This window comes from Euleptes europaea, chromosome 5 (genome assembly GCF_029931775.1).
Source record: "Euleptes europaea isolate rEulEur1 chromosome 5, rEulEur1.hap1, whole genome shotgun sequence".
NCBI classification, from domain to species: Eukaryota; Metazoa; Chordata; class Lepidosauria; order Squamata; family Sphaerodactylidae; genus Euleptes; species Euleptes europaea.
The window spans coordinates 71,863,011-71,879,574 of NC_079316.1; the positions used below are offsets into that span (position 1 = coordinate 71,863,011).

At 40.9% G+C, this 16,564-nt stretch overlaps 1 protein-coding gene across 1 annotated transcript in view; it reads right to left on the reverse strand.

Annotated features, from left to right (window-relative positions):
• The window catches only part of ADAM12 (ADAM metallopeptidase domain 12), a 278,563-nt gene that overhangs the window by 63,107 nt on the left and 198,892 nt on the right, over positions 1 to 16,564 (reverse strand). The gene's annotated exons all lie outside the window — the stretch shown is intronic.

Below are 16,564 nucleotides of genomic sequence, written 5' to 3' on the forward strand. Positions count from 1 at the left end.
TTCTGCATGCCAAGCAGATGCTCTACCACTGAGCTACGGCCACACACCAAATCTAACTTATTTCACAGGGTTGTTGTGAGGCTAAAATGGTGGACAGGAGAATTACAGAATATGTTTGGGGTCCCTACTTGGAAGAAAGAAGTAAACAAATAAATAGCAGCCGCGACAGCGTCTATACCAATTCTGGATATGGTGAAACTTGGTCCCTTCGTGATTATAATTAAATCACTGCTGTATAACTTTAAACAGATTAAACAAAATGAATTCCAGATCTTTGTTAAATAATTCCAGTCCAACAGCTATCATGGATGTCTAACCCTTAGTACTCCAGTACCAAGCCCTGAAATTCTCACGGCTGTTTTTTTAATTGGAATATAGCCAGATCCTAAGTGGAAAATAATGGGTTAGTGGGAAGTAGGAATGCACTGTGGCTTGTCAGGAGGGGAAGTCTAGAGATATCCCAGCACCCATCAGAGGAGAAGGCCAAACCACGTGCCTTTCCTGTTCCTGCTCCTGATTACTTCTCGCATGCCCATATATTTAGAGTTGAAAAGCACCCCAAGTATTTAAACACACACTGCTTCTGTGACATAAGTACGCCTTGTAACTCTTTATTACCAAGTATTTTCTGCATTCCCACTGGAAGTTTGCCGCATGGTTAACTGTGAGATCCATTTCAATAAGTGCCATTTGTATCTAAACGCTGGCAAGGACATCACACCACAGACAATACACAGGATGCGAAAGTGCACAAGGTAGTTCTTTTGGGACTTTCCTAGTGATTACATTAGAGATGGACCACAACCAACTGGCAAATAAAAGGCAAATTCTCATATTTCCCTAGATTCACCTATTCACTTCCTCTCTGCGTTCAGGCAACAATCCCGCTCTACCGTTATGTAAGGAGTCAGCTCAATACTGACCGGGCTTTCCCCCCTAAACGTCTTCCATCAATCATACATTATTAAGAATGGGATGCAATCTTAAACAGGCAAATAAGATAGTAAATAGAATTTCCATCCTGCTAAATGAATCAACAGCTAGTTTTTTATACTGCAAACTGAGAAAGATGCTTTTCCCACAGTAGCAAAAAGAGGAAATAATTTTAGTTAAAAATATGTGCAGCTCTAAGTGGCAGTGGAAGCTAAAATTTTTTGTAAAGCAACATTGGAGTGTAAATTAAATCTTACAAATGCTACCTTACGGTGTGTTTCAATTCACTCTCATTTCTAATTACTCTTCATAAACTATTTTTACAAAAGTCTCCTCTCTGTTACAGGTCTGGGATTTAGTTTTTAGCCAGTGGTGCAATATCTTTTTTGCCACTCAGAAGAACAATGTTTTTATAGGTCACTTACAGATGTCAATACCACTCTGGTTCATCAGTAAAAGTTGTCACAGACATCCTGTCAGTTTGAGAACTAAATTTTGAGAACTTCAATTATTAAGCACAGTGATTAAGTCCAAGAGAAATGATTCACTTTCTGGTGTTTGTGATATCAGCACGGGGAAAAAACAAGAGTAATCTGAGAAGTGTGGGGAAGTAAAATTGTACAGGAGTTGGATGCTCTTTTTTACAGAACAAGATGTCAACTTAACTTCAGACACTCCAAATGACAAACTTGTGCAAATTACTTTCTTGGTTTGAAGATAATGGAAACCCTGTGAACATGTGGGGAGCCAATTATTTGCAGTACACCAGGCTGAGGTGAATGTTATCGTGTTCCTACAAATAATTGGGAAAATGGTAAGATTTTTGTGACTTGTGTTTCTGTTACATAGCCAGATGCTGTGTGTTGATTCCCCAAATGTATCATGATGTGTTTACAAGTATAATTATAATTTGTGAAATAACTGGTCGTGCTAATCTACCAGGTGATCAATATCCTGTGGTATAGATAATGCAAAGGTAGCAATGGGCAGCCTTATTTTGGGCTGACTTAAGTATCTCACAGTGTACAAATACTTCAAGGACATTGAGCTGAAGAGTATGTGAAATGCAGACCAAACTAAAAATTGTCAATCACTATTCCAGAAAAGGCAGCAATCAATAAACATTTCCACAATTCATGCTAAATACATTTATGACCATACATTTCTCTCCATGCACACGCAGATCCATCCAGTTGCATGCCCCCATCAAAGGAACAACAGATTCCTTAGTCTATGCTGGTGGACAGAGTACTGTTAGCTAATGTGGTTTCTCCCCAAATCCAAAGGAACTTAAAGCTGTTTCCTATTTTGAAGGAACAGAGTCATTCAGTTTTGAGCTTTTCCTGTTCTTGACATTCATTTCCTCAGCTGACATCATGCCCCATTTGTTATTTACCAAAGAAAACACAAAGTCACTGAAAACATTTTACCAGGAAACAAACAACCTCAAGATAAACAGGAGATGAACATGATAAATTTGAAACACAAAAGGATCTGAATTCTTCTCTGGAAAAGGGCAGGATAGGGTAGTTTAAACTGATGTATCTGAAATTCACTGAGATTGCAATTTAAGGAACATTGCGATAAACAGATATATTTGTTTGTCAAGGTATGTTAAATTTCAACATGTTTCCATAATGACATGTGTGTGCGTGTTAAGTAGTGTCAAGTCACTTCCTACTCATTGCAACCCTGTGAATCAGTCCTCCAGAACATCCTATCGTTAACAGTTTTGCTCAGGTTTTGTAAACTGAGGGCCGTGGCTTCCTTTATAGAGTCAATCCATCTCATGTTGGGTCTTCCTCTTTTCCTGCTGCCTTCAACTTTTCTTAGCATTATTGTCTTTTCCAGTGAGTCTTGTCTTCTCATAATGTGACCAAAGTACAATAGACTCAGTTTGGTCATTTTGGCTTCTACGGACAGTTCAGGCTTAATTTGATGTAGAACCCACTTATTTGTCTTTTTGGCAGTCCACAGTATCTGTAAAACTCTCCTCCAACACCACATTTCAAAGCAATCTACTTTCTTCCTGTCAGTTTTCTTCATTGTCCAACTTTCACACCCATACATAGTAATATGGAATACTAGGGCATGAATTAACTTAATCTTGGTCGCCAGTGAAACATCCTTACACTTAAGAATCTTTTCTGACTCCTTCATGGCTGCCCTTCCCATCCAAACTCTCCTTCTGATTTCTTCTGTGTGCTCTGCCTTTTGGTTGATAGAATAGAAAAGAACAGAAAGTCTTGAACAATTTCAATTTCCTCATTGTCAACCTTAAAGTTGAGTAATTTCCCAGTAGTCATTACTTTTGTCTTCTTGATGTTCAGCTCTAGTCCTATTTGGCAATAGTCCTGTCTTTAAAGTCACGATAAAGTTAAATCATGTGCTAAACAGAAATATTATCAACGTACTGTCTATATTGCTATCCTTATAAAGATATGTATCTATTCTTATATTTGTAATTTTAAAATAATTTATTAATTCCAAGATTTTTAAAGCCATATTGTTTATATTTTATCACTCTATGATGTTGTAAATTTTGTTTTTATCTTATGTATCTTTTTAATATTTTTACATTCTTTGATGTTGTAAATTTTGTTTTTGTCTTATGTATGTTGCCCTCAAGATCTTTGGTTGGATGAGCTTGAAATAAAAGGAAAGGTGTTTTCTGCCAGTAATGTGGTATCATCGCCATATCTCAAATTGTTAATGTTCATCCCTCTAATTTGCACTCCACCTTCATCTAAATCGAATCCAGTTTTCCTTATAGAGTGAAGAGACAGAGAGATAAAATACATCCTTGCCTAATACCTTTACCAATTGGAAATTGGTATCGTGTCCATATTTTGTCCTAACAGTAGGCTCTTGTCCAGAGTGCATGTCTCATATCAAAACAATCAAATGCTGTGGCACACCCATTTTCTTTAAAACCAGCCATAGTTTTTTATGAGCCACACAGTCAAAAGCTTTGCTGTTATTTATGAAACACAAGCTGATTTTCTTCTGAAATTCTCTCGGATTCTCCTGTAACCAGTTATGCCTCTCTCTCTCCCCCCCCCCAAGCCGCACAGCAACCTAGGACCACGCACACGCACTCCCCCACACAGGGATCTCTCTCTCACACACACACACTCCCCCCCGGGCTGCAAAGCAACTCAGGACCACGCACACAGACCCTCCCCCCCACAGGGATCTCTCTCTCACACACACAGACACTCTCTCTTTCTCTCCCCGGGCCGTGCAGCGGCTGGGCTCACACACTCATCCGCGACTGATTGGCCAGAAGAAGATCAAGCTTGGCCACCTATTGGCCGCAGGAGAATGCTGATTCGGGGTCGCCAAATTTGTACGAATTTATCCGGCGTCCGCCTGAACTCAACAAGTTCGGCTCGTTGTTTTCCCGCCTTTTTTTACTTCGGTTCTACCCGAACTAGAAACCGATGAATCGGGGGAAATTCGGCTGTTTTTCAGTTCGGATGGAACCGAATCGACAGCCCTAGAAGGGGTGCCTTTTCACCATCAAAAGCTGCAACAGGGATCATGCCACCCACATGCAAAAAAGTCTCATAGTACTGGGGTTGCAATGAGGAAGGTAAAATGCCAAGATTAAGTAGAAAAACTGGTACACTGTATTTTACAACATTCAGCATCCAAGCAGAAATACAAGTATATGCACTTGAAGACATTATCAGGCAGAGTTCAGTCTGAAAGCAGCTTTTAGACAGATGTTGAGTCCAGAGAGGTAAGTCAGAGTCCATCTGAGATGCTGATTAGTTTATTCCTTAAAGTGTTTAAGCAGTGTCTTTTTGTCATGAGGACTAAATTGTCAGTGATGTTACTGGAAAAAGAAGAGGATGCAAAAGAAATACATAAATGGTCCTATACAGACATAACCTGATGTTTTCTGTCCCAGAGACCTTACTGGATAAACAAGCAGGTACCAAGGGATGTGGAGGTGAATAAAGTGGCTTCACTTTTGCACAATAGAACTTTAGAGTGGCAAAAACAAATAACCAAACCCATTTGTGATATTTACAAGGACTGGCTCCACTCATCTACAAATTTTTCACATTGGGAGAGCCTTGGAATGAATCCACGAATACAAAATCTGTTCTCTAGAGTTGATCGGTTAAAGGATTTCAATTGGGGGGAGGGGAGGGGAAGAGGAAAATACAGGATAATTACACCATTAAAGACATAAATGGCTGTATTTGAAACTGGCAGCCAGCCCTGGTAAAGTCAGCCAGAGCCAGGAGCCTCATACCAGTGCTGCTCCACCTGGATCCTGGCAAGCGAATTGCAAAAACAGCTGCCAATATAAGTGCACAGAAGCTCAGCCACACATCTTGGCAGCTAGCTTGCTGGCAGCCTTTGTGCTTCTTGCTGATTGGTTTCATATAAAATAAACAATTCTAAATGAATGTTAAAACATGGAATGTTCCAGATAAAACTTTCTCAAAGGGCGCACAGCTTTACTCACCAGCATGTCAAGCTGCCAACCTATTAATCGTTCAGATTAATTAAAATGTATCAGATAATCAGTGGACACTATCAAACAGCAAATATATTTTAGGTATTGGCAACCATGAAAGGGAAAATGCAATGTTCATATTGCAGTCAGCAATGGTTCAAACCAATATCAGCTGGTAGAATATTTTCCGCCCCCAACAATTTGACTTTTATGGTAAGATATGGGTTCAAGTTCTCGCTGAACAATGAAATTCACTTAGTTACGTTGGGCAAGTCATTATCTCATAGCCTAACATAACTCACATGGTTTTTGTGAGTAAGGAAAAGTATCATACCGCTTGTGCATCTTTGACCTCCTTGTATGAAGAAGTCACTTCGTTCTGTGTGGCATATTCACCCATTTTCTTCCGATACCATTTAAAAATCACATTTCACACATAATTTCCACTGTCAGTTTCATAGCACTTTCAGTTAGCTCTTACTGATGGGTTTTGATATATTTTCTTGATGGTCAGAATCCTTATGTCTGATGCTCTCCAACTCAGGCATGACAGATGCACAGGTAGGCAGTGCATCCCAAACCATACAAGCAACGACCCCAGACTTACCGGAGGGCGGTGTTTGCAGCCTGGGGCCGGGAGCAGTCAGAGGAGGCTGCTTTGCTGCCTCGAGCTGGAAGCGTAAGGACTGGGGGGCAGGGTCTCTGCAGCAGCCTGGGGGGCAGACAGTCACTGCTTTCCTGGGGCCAGCCTGGGAGGGCAAAGCTTCAAGTGGACCTAGAACTCAAGATTTTCAGTCTGGTCCATCTCTCCCTTATTTAGCTGGGCTGCTGCTGGGGGCTTCTCTCTCAGTCCGTACCGGATCTCCCTTGCAACCTCCCTCGGATATCAGTTGTTATGGTTGTGTTTTGGTCTACTGGTTATCCTTTCACTGCAACTGTGTCACAGCTTGGTTGACAGTTTGGGCATTGGGATGGATCCATTGGGTGGAGGAAGGCTGTGCCTGCACACCTGAATCCCTCGTTTTGGTGACTTTCTTAAGGAGTCTTGGGGGTGGAGCCATTCAGTAGCACACCCAGCACGGGGGCTGCTGGCTGGCTCTCAGCACCAGGTGGCAAGGGAACTTTGCAGTGGCTTGTGCCCATGTGGATTCTGGGGCTTGCCACTCCACAGTCCCCCCCCCCCAGCAGGCAGGCTGGGGGGAACGAGGTAATATCAAGTGGCAGGAGAGTCATCTGATATATGAGGGGCTGTGGCTCAGTGGTAGAGCATCTGCTTGGCATGCAGAAGGTCCCAGGTTCAATCCCCGGCCTCACCAGTTAAAGGGACCAGGCAAGTAGGTGATGCGAAAGACCTCTGCCTGAGACCCTGGAGAGCAGCTGCTGGTTTTGAGTAGACAATACTGACTTTGATGGACCACAGGTCTGATTCAATATAAGGCAGCTTCATCTGTTCATGTGATCCATCCCCACGTTGCACCAATGACCTTGTGTCTGTATTCAGTAAAAGTTGCAGCCTATCTTTTCCCAGTCTACCTTATGTTGTGGTTCTGCCCCCTCTTCCTCATTCCCTCCCTTGCCCCATGGCCCACAACCAACAGAGATCAATATGTTACACTAACTGTCGAGCTAGGTAATGCAATGAGGATGTGGTACTTCACGGCAAACAGTACCTGACTCAGTAAGTTGCCTGCTTTTCTAGCTAAATGCTATAGTATGGCCCAGAAAGGACAGAAAGCTGATGTCTGGAAACATTATGCAAGCACACCACATTAGTATACCTTGATTTAAACATGAAACTAATGGATGATACTTGCCAATCTCAAGGGATTTATCACTATCTGACTTTGAAGTGAATGCAAATTCACTTCAAAGCCAAAAGCAGCCCAGGACACCACAGTCGAGGGGAAAAAAAACATATGAGAGCCCGTATTTGCTTCTTGCTGCTTATTGTCATATCACTAAGTAAAAGTCCGTGTTTCACAGAGAGACAATGAAAACAGAATTGTGAGTGACGTGTACCAATCTCCCTCACTTCTGTTCTGCATGAAATGGGTCTTACCCATGTGAGATTCATGAACCTTGAAGGGCAGCAGAAGTATGAATGATTTATACTTCCTTCCCGCCCCCACTGCCTCTAATGTATGAACTGAGAGCCCCATCTGAATTTGTGTTCTCATAAAGAACTCTCTGTCAGCTCTCTTTTTGTTAATAATTGAGCCCAAGGACATGCAGCTGCTATCAGGAACATTCCATGTTCAAGGCTTCTCTTATTCTCATTTAACTAAAATTGTCTTCCACTCCCACTCCTCCAGACAATTCTCTTCAACCCTCATACTCTGTACTGCAGGCTTCCTTTTTGGGACAGAATGGTTTTGGTTTTTTTTAACCAACTGAAATGTCTCTAAGCAGATTATTATTTTTGTGCCCCATTTATTCTTACAAAAATTTCTCAAATCACCAGCTTGGAACTATGGATACGTTATTAGGACTCCTGCAGCCTAGTGTCATATTCTCCCTTTTATTTTCAGAATTTCAGAACATTAATGTAATAATAATTCTTTGCTCTGCTGTTCTAGGATTCATTCAAAGTATCCTTTGTCATTTGCTTCCAGAGTCATACTTACATTTGCAGAATATTTACCTTTCATGCCTGCAAATACCCCATCTCCTGAGCAACTAGAGCACTTTATGGAGGACCAGTGGTCCATTTAGTCCAGCAACCTATTTCACACTGCGGCTGATCAGTTGCCCTGAAGTGGCAACCAACAAGACACACAGGCCAAGATATTCCACAATGTTGCCTCCTAGCAATGGTATTCAGAGTTTACTGCCTCTGGATCTATAGGCTCCCTTTAGTCATCATGGCAAGTAGCCACTGATAGATCTCTCCCCGGTGAATTCCCTTTTAAAGCCATCCATGCTAGAACCAATGCAGGTCAAAAAAAGTGATATTAAATTGCCTATTCCTCAATCAACAAGAAAATAGTTCAGAATGATATCTGTTTCAGCAGGTATACTCATAAGTAGAAGGAACCTGTGAACACTGGACAATATATGACACTAGCAGAAGGAGGGAACAAGGACTGCCTTCCATTCACCATCCTTGATGTAGTCAGTAGACAACATAAACTGCCAACACTGCTAATGGCACAGGGAGCATCAGTGGCAAATAGGAGAGCCAACTCTAAAAGAAAATCTACTGTAAGATTTTTTTAAAATCCTTATTGTTTGACATAAATTTAGGGCAACTGCTTCATTCAATTTTTTGTTAGTGGCCTTCAAAAGACTACTTTAAAAGTGTGCTATAAGTTAAATAAATATTGATTTTGTTCAGATGGAAATTTTGGACATATACAAAATTTGGGATGGATTTCTTGAAAATGTTATTAGTGAAAATACTGAAATGTTGTGGTAACATTTAATCAGTAAACAGATGGCACTCATGGAATGGATTCTTCATAAACATTGCTTCTATGATACGTCTTTCAGGGCCAAACTACAGGCTTTACACAAATGAATTGTGGTTCTAGCCCAGCATTCCTTTGTTGATGTTGAAAAGAACTTAGAACGAAGGTGATTAGGAAGAGAGGTGTGTGTGAATGGAATGGGGTGAAGGGAAACTTAAAGTCTTTCCCTGATGGCCATTTCTGTCCTTCAAATCAGCTTCCATTGCAGCGGTCCCTCACAAGACATTTCAGATACATGAAATACTCCATTCCCATTATCCAAGTTATGACTTTTGACATAATTAGCCATACGAAGATTGTGTGAGTTACAGTAAGTGTTAAGAAGTACTCAGGGGGCACCCTTCAGCTCATCATTTGCCGTATCTGAATAATTACATTAATCAAACATCTGTTTACTCAGGAAAGAATTATTAACGTATGAGCCTTGCTTAAAAAACAAAAACAAATGATGAGTGACAGCTTTGTACTTATTTTCCTAGTCTTTTTATTTCCTCTCTTGTTTATTGTTTTAATCCCTAGAGCATCAATAAAGTAGAAGGCAGAACTGGGCCATAGAGTTCTACACAACATCAAAGCTATCATTTGTATAGTTTATGGTCAATGGTTTCAAAACAAGCCAACATTTTTTCTATAGCCTTTGGCATGTTCTTTACAGTGCCATTCCTCACAAGTTCAACAAATAATAGTGCGTCTGTCAGCTTCACATTTAATTGAATTGATGTGTGGTTTTAATAGCTTGTCATGTTACATTGACAATTCCAGAATTATGACACACACACTTTCAGACGTATATGGTTAAAACTTCCCACACAAAATGCTGTAAGATGGATATAAACACATGTAGGTTTTGGAATACCACAACTATCTTCCACCAAGACTGGTGGAAATGATTGCTCTGGCCTGCACTCTTACTCTCTTACAACTGAAGGAGAAAACCTAAGAGACTTATTCAGATGGGCAAATTTATAATGCTGAACAAAATATTCCAGAAGAAATAGCTGCTGGAACAAATGGTTGGAAGCTTTTGAAAAATACTCACAGGAAGAAGGAACTTTTAGCAGCTTTGAGCAAGACACACTGTCATGGCTTAATATTTCCAAAGTCACAAAACTGCCAAGTAAAACATTATTAGGAGTTACTTTTACTTTGACAAATGTACAGTCAGAAAAGTTCTTTTTTATTGAGAAGTCTATTGTGATCTTTGTTCCTATATTTCAGAGGTGAAACAATACAGTACCAATGTATCAACCTTGACAGAGTTCTAACTGTATTCTGGAGTTATCTGCCATGCAAAAGCTCTGTGGGAATTCTGCTCAACTGCCTTTCCCATTGGAAATCAGGCAGGCAAGGAAAGTAGTCATAATCATTTTGCATTTGCTCCCAGTTCATCTTCTGTTCTGTTTCCTTTTAGATTATGACCTCATTAATAACAATTAGCTGGACACCGGTGGACCTGGATTTCACAATTTATTGTTCAGGATGATTCAGTGTGGATTTGAGGGGGAAAAAGAGGAAGAGAGAAATGACAGACATTGGCCATAGTGATGTTGGATTCAGGACAAATTGGAAGGAAGATGCAGCACATTTTGTAGTTATTGCCAATGTCAGAGGAAATTGTAGATGAGAAACTGAACTGGGTTAAGTTTGTGTTTTAATTGGTTGCACAAAACATAACATCCACTGCAAGTGATAAGTGATTAAAGATAAAAGGCTGATATTACTATTAAAAATACATCATTTTCTGTTGGGGTTTCTCTATACTATCTTGGTTAAATGGATGCTTTCTGGAAGGAATGAACAGTCTCAGAAAATCCCAAGCCTAAAGAGCTGGGTGAGGGAGTTTCATTGGCTCACAAAATTATTTGAAGTCTTAGCTATTATTTAATTTTTTTTTTTACAAAATTGTTTTCTTCTTTTCCATGGATATAGCATTGACTTACAATATTATACAATAGAAGAAGCTGCCAGAGGTAAAATGGGAAACAATAAATGATAACACCAAATTTAGGTGATGAAAAGCCATTACCAGGTGTCACAATCACTTCTTAGAAGGCAGGATGGATGGACTTTCCTGTGAAGTTTATGTTCAGCTCAAACATACATAGAACTATTTGCCTCCAAAGATGCCTGTACTCAGATTACACGAAAACTATACCTACTGCACACAGCAATGTGTATTGAATAAAAACTTGAACTTTACAAGTCAACAAACTTTAAAGAGCTATAGGGACTGAGAGGATGACCATAATTTGCATGATTATGGTCAGGGTCCCAATGTAGCTGGAACCTGATTCACTCTTGAGGTGTTCTCTCCTTGATAAACTCACATCCACCTGTGATGTTCGCCCAAGCTTATATGGTATTGGGAAGTAGGTTCCCCCCCCCCCACTTCTCCACAGCATTATGGGTTTCCCCTTCTTTCCTGCAATCTTTCTCAAACCTGCATGTGTGATAAGTGTTAAGTCACGTTGCTTCTGTCTTATGGTGAATTAATGACCTCCAAAACATGCTATTTTAAACAGCCTTGCTCAGGTTTTGCAAGCCTGCTTTACTGCAACGTTTTGGGAAAGAAATCTGAAACACAGCAGTGTAAATTTGGGCCTGGTTCTCACAAAGGATGAAAAATAAACTTGTTTCTGAGCTTTACTGATTCAGACATACAGATGGAGGACTCACACAAACAAATTATTACACACACACACACACACACACACACACACACACACACACACAATCCCTCTACTTAGAAAACAGCAACTCAAGAAGAAGGCTAGGCTAGAATTTATCTCTCAGATTTTTAGTTTTCTTATGTCCAGGGAAACCTTTGCACAATAGAGCATTCGGTCATGCAGCACCCTGCTTATTGTCTGAAGTGATACAGCCCAGCCATAGGTTTACCTTCCCACCTTTTCCTTTGAAAAGCTGACCCAAGACAGTTGGATATTTATTATTTATTTATTATATTAATATCCTGCCCTCCCCCTGTCTAGCAGGGCTCAGAGTGCCTTGCATCCAACATAATAACAGTTAAAACTATTAAAACCATAAATAGATAAATACAATATTTTTTTAAAAAAGACATTGTAAAAAAAACTCCAAAGCTTTGTGCTTTTATTATTAATAGACACAACTGAGGAGGCCTGGAAAACTTGAACACACTAATAGCTGACATTACTTAATGCCAGACCCATGACCCTTTTTTCTCCTAAAACAATTAAAGGTATCTATAAAGGTCCTGAATTATTAATAAAGAAGAGCAAATGAACAGTGACTGTCCCCTAGTTGCACACAGAGGGCTTCAGGGATTTAAATGAAATGCTGACATAAGACTGCTCTGTCAGTTCATGGGTTGTTTTTTTTTTTGTTACCAAAAAAAAGGGGGGGGAGGAAGCAATGAACTAAATCATCATGGTATCTCTCTCTTTCTCTCTCCCTCTCTTTAAGCAGTTTCACTGCTGGCAAAACAGCAAGTCTGTCACAAGCAATTTACAAATCAGTATTTCAGCTTTATTAAAAAAAATATCGCTGCATGGAGTTCAAGTCAGATTGGGCTGGAGAAATAAAGGCTTCAGAGTTTAATTAGGAACTCTTTGCCTCCACAAGATAATTTCATTTTCTTCAAATCATTAAATAGATAAATTCAGATGGTCCTGCTGATTCAGCAAACTAATGTCTGTAAACAGCAGGTTTGAAGAATGCAGAGCAAATCCTGTTTGAGCCAGTAGAAATCTAAGAAAGGCTAGGGAATTCAGTTAAGTCAGCTCTTGACCTGGCTTAGTTACTGAAGAAGAACTTTGGATGCAGTTGTCTCAGTTTCACTTCCATAAGAACATAAGAAAGGCCCTGCTGGATCAGACCAAGGTCCATCAAGTCCAGCAGTCTGTTCACACAGTGGCCAACCAGGTGCCTCTAGGAAGCCACAAACAAGACGACTGCAGCAGCACCATCCTGCCTGTGCTCCACAGCACCTAATATAATAGGCATGCTCCTCTGATACTAGAGAAAATAGGTATGCAGCATGACTACTATCCATTCTAACTAATAGCCACGAATATCCCTTTCCTCCATGAATATGTCCACTCCCCTCTTAAAGCCCTTCCACTATGAACTAGCATCTCTTTTCAATTTTAGGTTGCAATACAGAACATGAGAGTAAAATGGCTGATTCTCAAAAATTAGAAGCATTAAGGGAAAATGAACTAAGTCCTTCACACAAATGGCCTGTTCTCCATCCTTCCATATGTTGAGTGAGTCTCAGGTTCACCCACCTCCTCCCCTAGCTTGCTTGCTACAGGGATAAGCAAAGCTGGAGGTCCTGAGAATTAAGTACCTTCCAGAGTCTGGGATATCAATTCTTATAAAGTGATCAGGGAGTATCATGAGCTCTCATGTGCAAATAAGTATGAGATCTTCCACTTGGTCATTCACTTCTCCCCCATAAACACAAAACTTGTTTATTACCTCACCAAGTGCAAAGGTGCCCCTTGAGCAGAGAACATCGGCCACAGAGGCCCAAAGGCACTTTCAGTAGAAATCAACTGCTAGCGTTTAGGTAGGTTACTTGCCAGAACAAATATATTACTTGAAACTTCCACCGCATGATAATTCCCTAGTTGACCATAAGAAAGAAAGGGAAAGAGAAAGGAAAAAGAAAGGAACAATTGTAATAATTTTATCATGCAGGAAATTATTTAAAGGGTGTCAATCACTGAATTTCAGTAACATCCTACAAGTCTTCTCTGCACTTCTGGTAAAGATGGATTTTCTAGGAAGTTCAACTCTGCACTTTCCAACAAGTCTTGACAAACTAGGGTTGCCAACTTCCAGGTACTAGCTGGAGATCTCCTGCTATTACAACTGATCTTCAGCCAATGGAGATCACTTTCCCTGGAGAAAAATGGCCGCTTTGGCCATTGGACTCTATGGCATTGAAGTCCCTCCCCAAACCCCGCCCTCCTCAGACTCTTCTTATGTTCTTATGAGGACTGTATTTAGCCAGAGATAGTTGGAACAAGCTGAGCCCCAGCAGCGCTGCTAGCACCCCAAGGGCTCACCTCAGACCTGGCTTAGGCTGCATGAATTTGGGGGAAAGAGGTTTGTGTGAACAGTACAGAATGCTGTGGGCTAATTATGTTTGTGAAATGATTTTCAAGGCATGCTAAGAAGATCCTTATGTCTGTTTCTGTCACACACAAGGAGAACAACAGACTGGCTGAACAAGGTCAAAAGAAAGTTGAAACCAACAACTCTCGCTCAGTATGGAAGTACAAGTGTCTTAGTTCTGTCTGATTCAGCATGACGGATTATCAGCATCCTGGGGAGAGAAACGCAATTCTATGAGAGAAAAATGGTGGTGGGGGGGGGGAAAGCTTGCTTTATTGCGTACCAGCAGGGCACTGGAACCCCACTGGAAAAAGGATGGAAATTATAATGGATCTGACACCTGCATGTGATTGGTAAACCAGGCTATCATTATCAGACTCTTCTTCTACTATTAACACCTGTTTTTTTTAAAAAAAGAAGAGAGTCAAGAAGAAAAGAAATTATCTGAATATTCAGAAAGAAAACTGCATTTGCCAGTAGTGTCTTCAGTTCTGCTAAAGGAGAGTTATAGTGTAAATTTTTTATTCACTGAAAAGGTTGGAGCGCCGTCTTCTCTACAAGCAGAAAACGCTGCTAATCTAAACAGAGCACATGCTACTATTCAGACTTGCCATGATTGAGACAAATTGAAGCAGTTAAGCTCTGGGTTTGTTCTCAGTAAAGCCTCCTTTGATTCTGTGCACTCCACCAAACTTCAGACATTAAAAAGCCTTCCAAAATACAACATGGTTGCAGGTTCCATTAAGGAAGCTGGCCCGGTGTTAAGGGCAAGCAGAAAACAATTCCACCTGGCAGTATTTCTAATGAAAACAGTACAGTGCTTTTAAATTCATTGATGTTGACTCAGAATGATCTTTGTGTAGTTGCTGCTGTAACAGAATAGATCTGTCACTGGAAAACACTCACAGGAACACTGAAGAGAGCTACAAAAATGGTTAACATAATATTCAAAAAGAATTTAAAACTTTCTGTTCCATAAACTTGATAATCTTAGGGACATGAGTTGTATGGACTATGTATGGTATGTTGTATGAACGACCATATAAATTTACAATGCTCTGTGCCTTATTTGTGTATGGGGGAGAATTCTTTGTTATAATATAAGAAATATGTTCTGCATTTTGACTTACAGCGCATTCCTGACCTTCAAGGGCAAAAACCCTTAGGAAGCCAGGAAGGGGCCGTGCTGTCATTCGTCCCACCCCGCGCCGGCACCCAGGCTACTTATGCTGGCGTTAGTGGCCCCAGCACCGGCGTGGAGGCCCGGATGCCAGTCTCTGGATGATGCCGCAGCAGTGCCGCCCCGGAATGCTGGCGGGGGCTTCCGCTGGCGTTCCACCAGCGTAAAGTCCCGCACTAGTGTTCCTGGGGGCATTCCGGCATCCTGGGAGGTGTTTCTGGGGCATTCCGGGGGGGGGGGCAGCTGCCATTAGGCAGCCTCCTGTCCCCTTTCAGCTACGGATGCTGGTGCCGAGAATAGCGTTGCTGCACCTGCTTTTTTGCAGACGCAGCCTCGCGGTTCTCTATGGGGCTATTTGCCCCATTTTACACGAAAAAGCCGGTTAAAGGCTTTTTTTGTGCTTTTGGGTGCAGGAAACTTCTTAGGAGGCGCTGCGGCGGCGCCTCCTCCCCGCCAACCCCACATGCCGAAAGCTCAGGAACAGGCTTCAAAACTTGTAGCAAGTGCCTCAAACTCTATTGAGAGTTAGTGCAGGGCAACAATGAAAGAATTTCCTGCCCCAGTAAAACTGGGAATCTATAGTTACCACATGCCTCTTTAGGCTATGCAATGATGTCATATGGCATCCCTAATTACAGCCTTTGCTTCAGTTTGTTAGCATTATATTTGCTTCAGCAGCACATATACTAAAATTGGAACTAGTTTCAAATGATAGCAATAGAACAGATTAGAGTCCAGTAGCACCTTCGGGATCAACAGGATTGTTGGGATATAAGTTTTTGAGAGCTCCATTCATCAAATACAAGCAGGGATGAGATCTTAGTCTTCTATCTCAATCTGAACTTGTTGTAAAGAAGGAACTCAGGATGCAAAGGTATAATGTACATTGTAATCAGCTTGATTGGAGTAGAAGGGAAATGCTTGGGGGCAGAAAATTAGCATCTGTAGTGAGATAATCCTGCATCCCTATTCAGCTCTGGGGAGTCCGATATTTTGAACTTGTGAATTAAATGAAATAAAACTGGATTGATGCAGAGAAAATGAGCATGGCCCCTGCACACACTTTATAGTTGCTTATATGAACATTCAGAATGTGAAAGAAATTTGGGACTGACCCAGTTTTTGACCCTTTGGTTTCTTCCTAGACTTCTATTTCACTATTTTTAACCAAAGTCTTTTCACATTGGCCTTCCCCCCCAGTTTTCTGCTAGGGTTCTGTTGTTCTAAAATGTGCTTATATGGGAAGTATTCATTGTCATCTCCAGAGGCTAACAGCAAATAGTATAGCTTCAGCCAGTCTATAAGTGAGAGATCTTTTGATAGTTTTTCTACCACCTGATGCACATTTCCCGTTTTGCTTCTTAAGGATTCCACAGCATTTTTCTAAGGTTCAAATGTGGCTTCAAT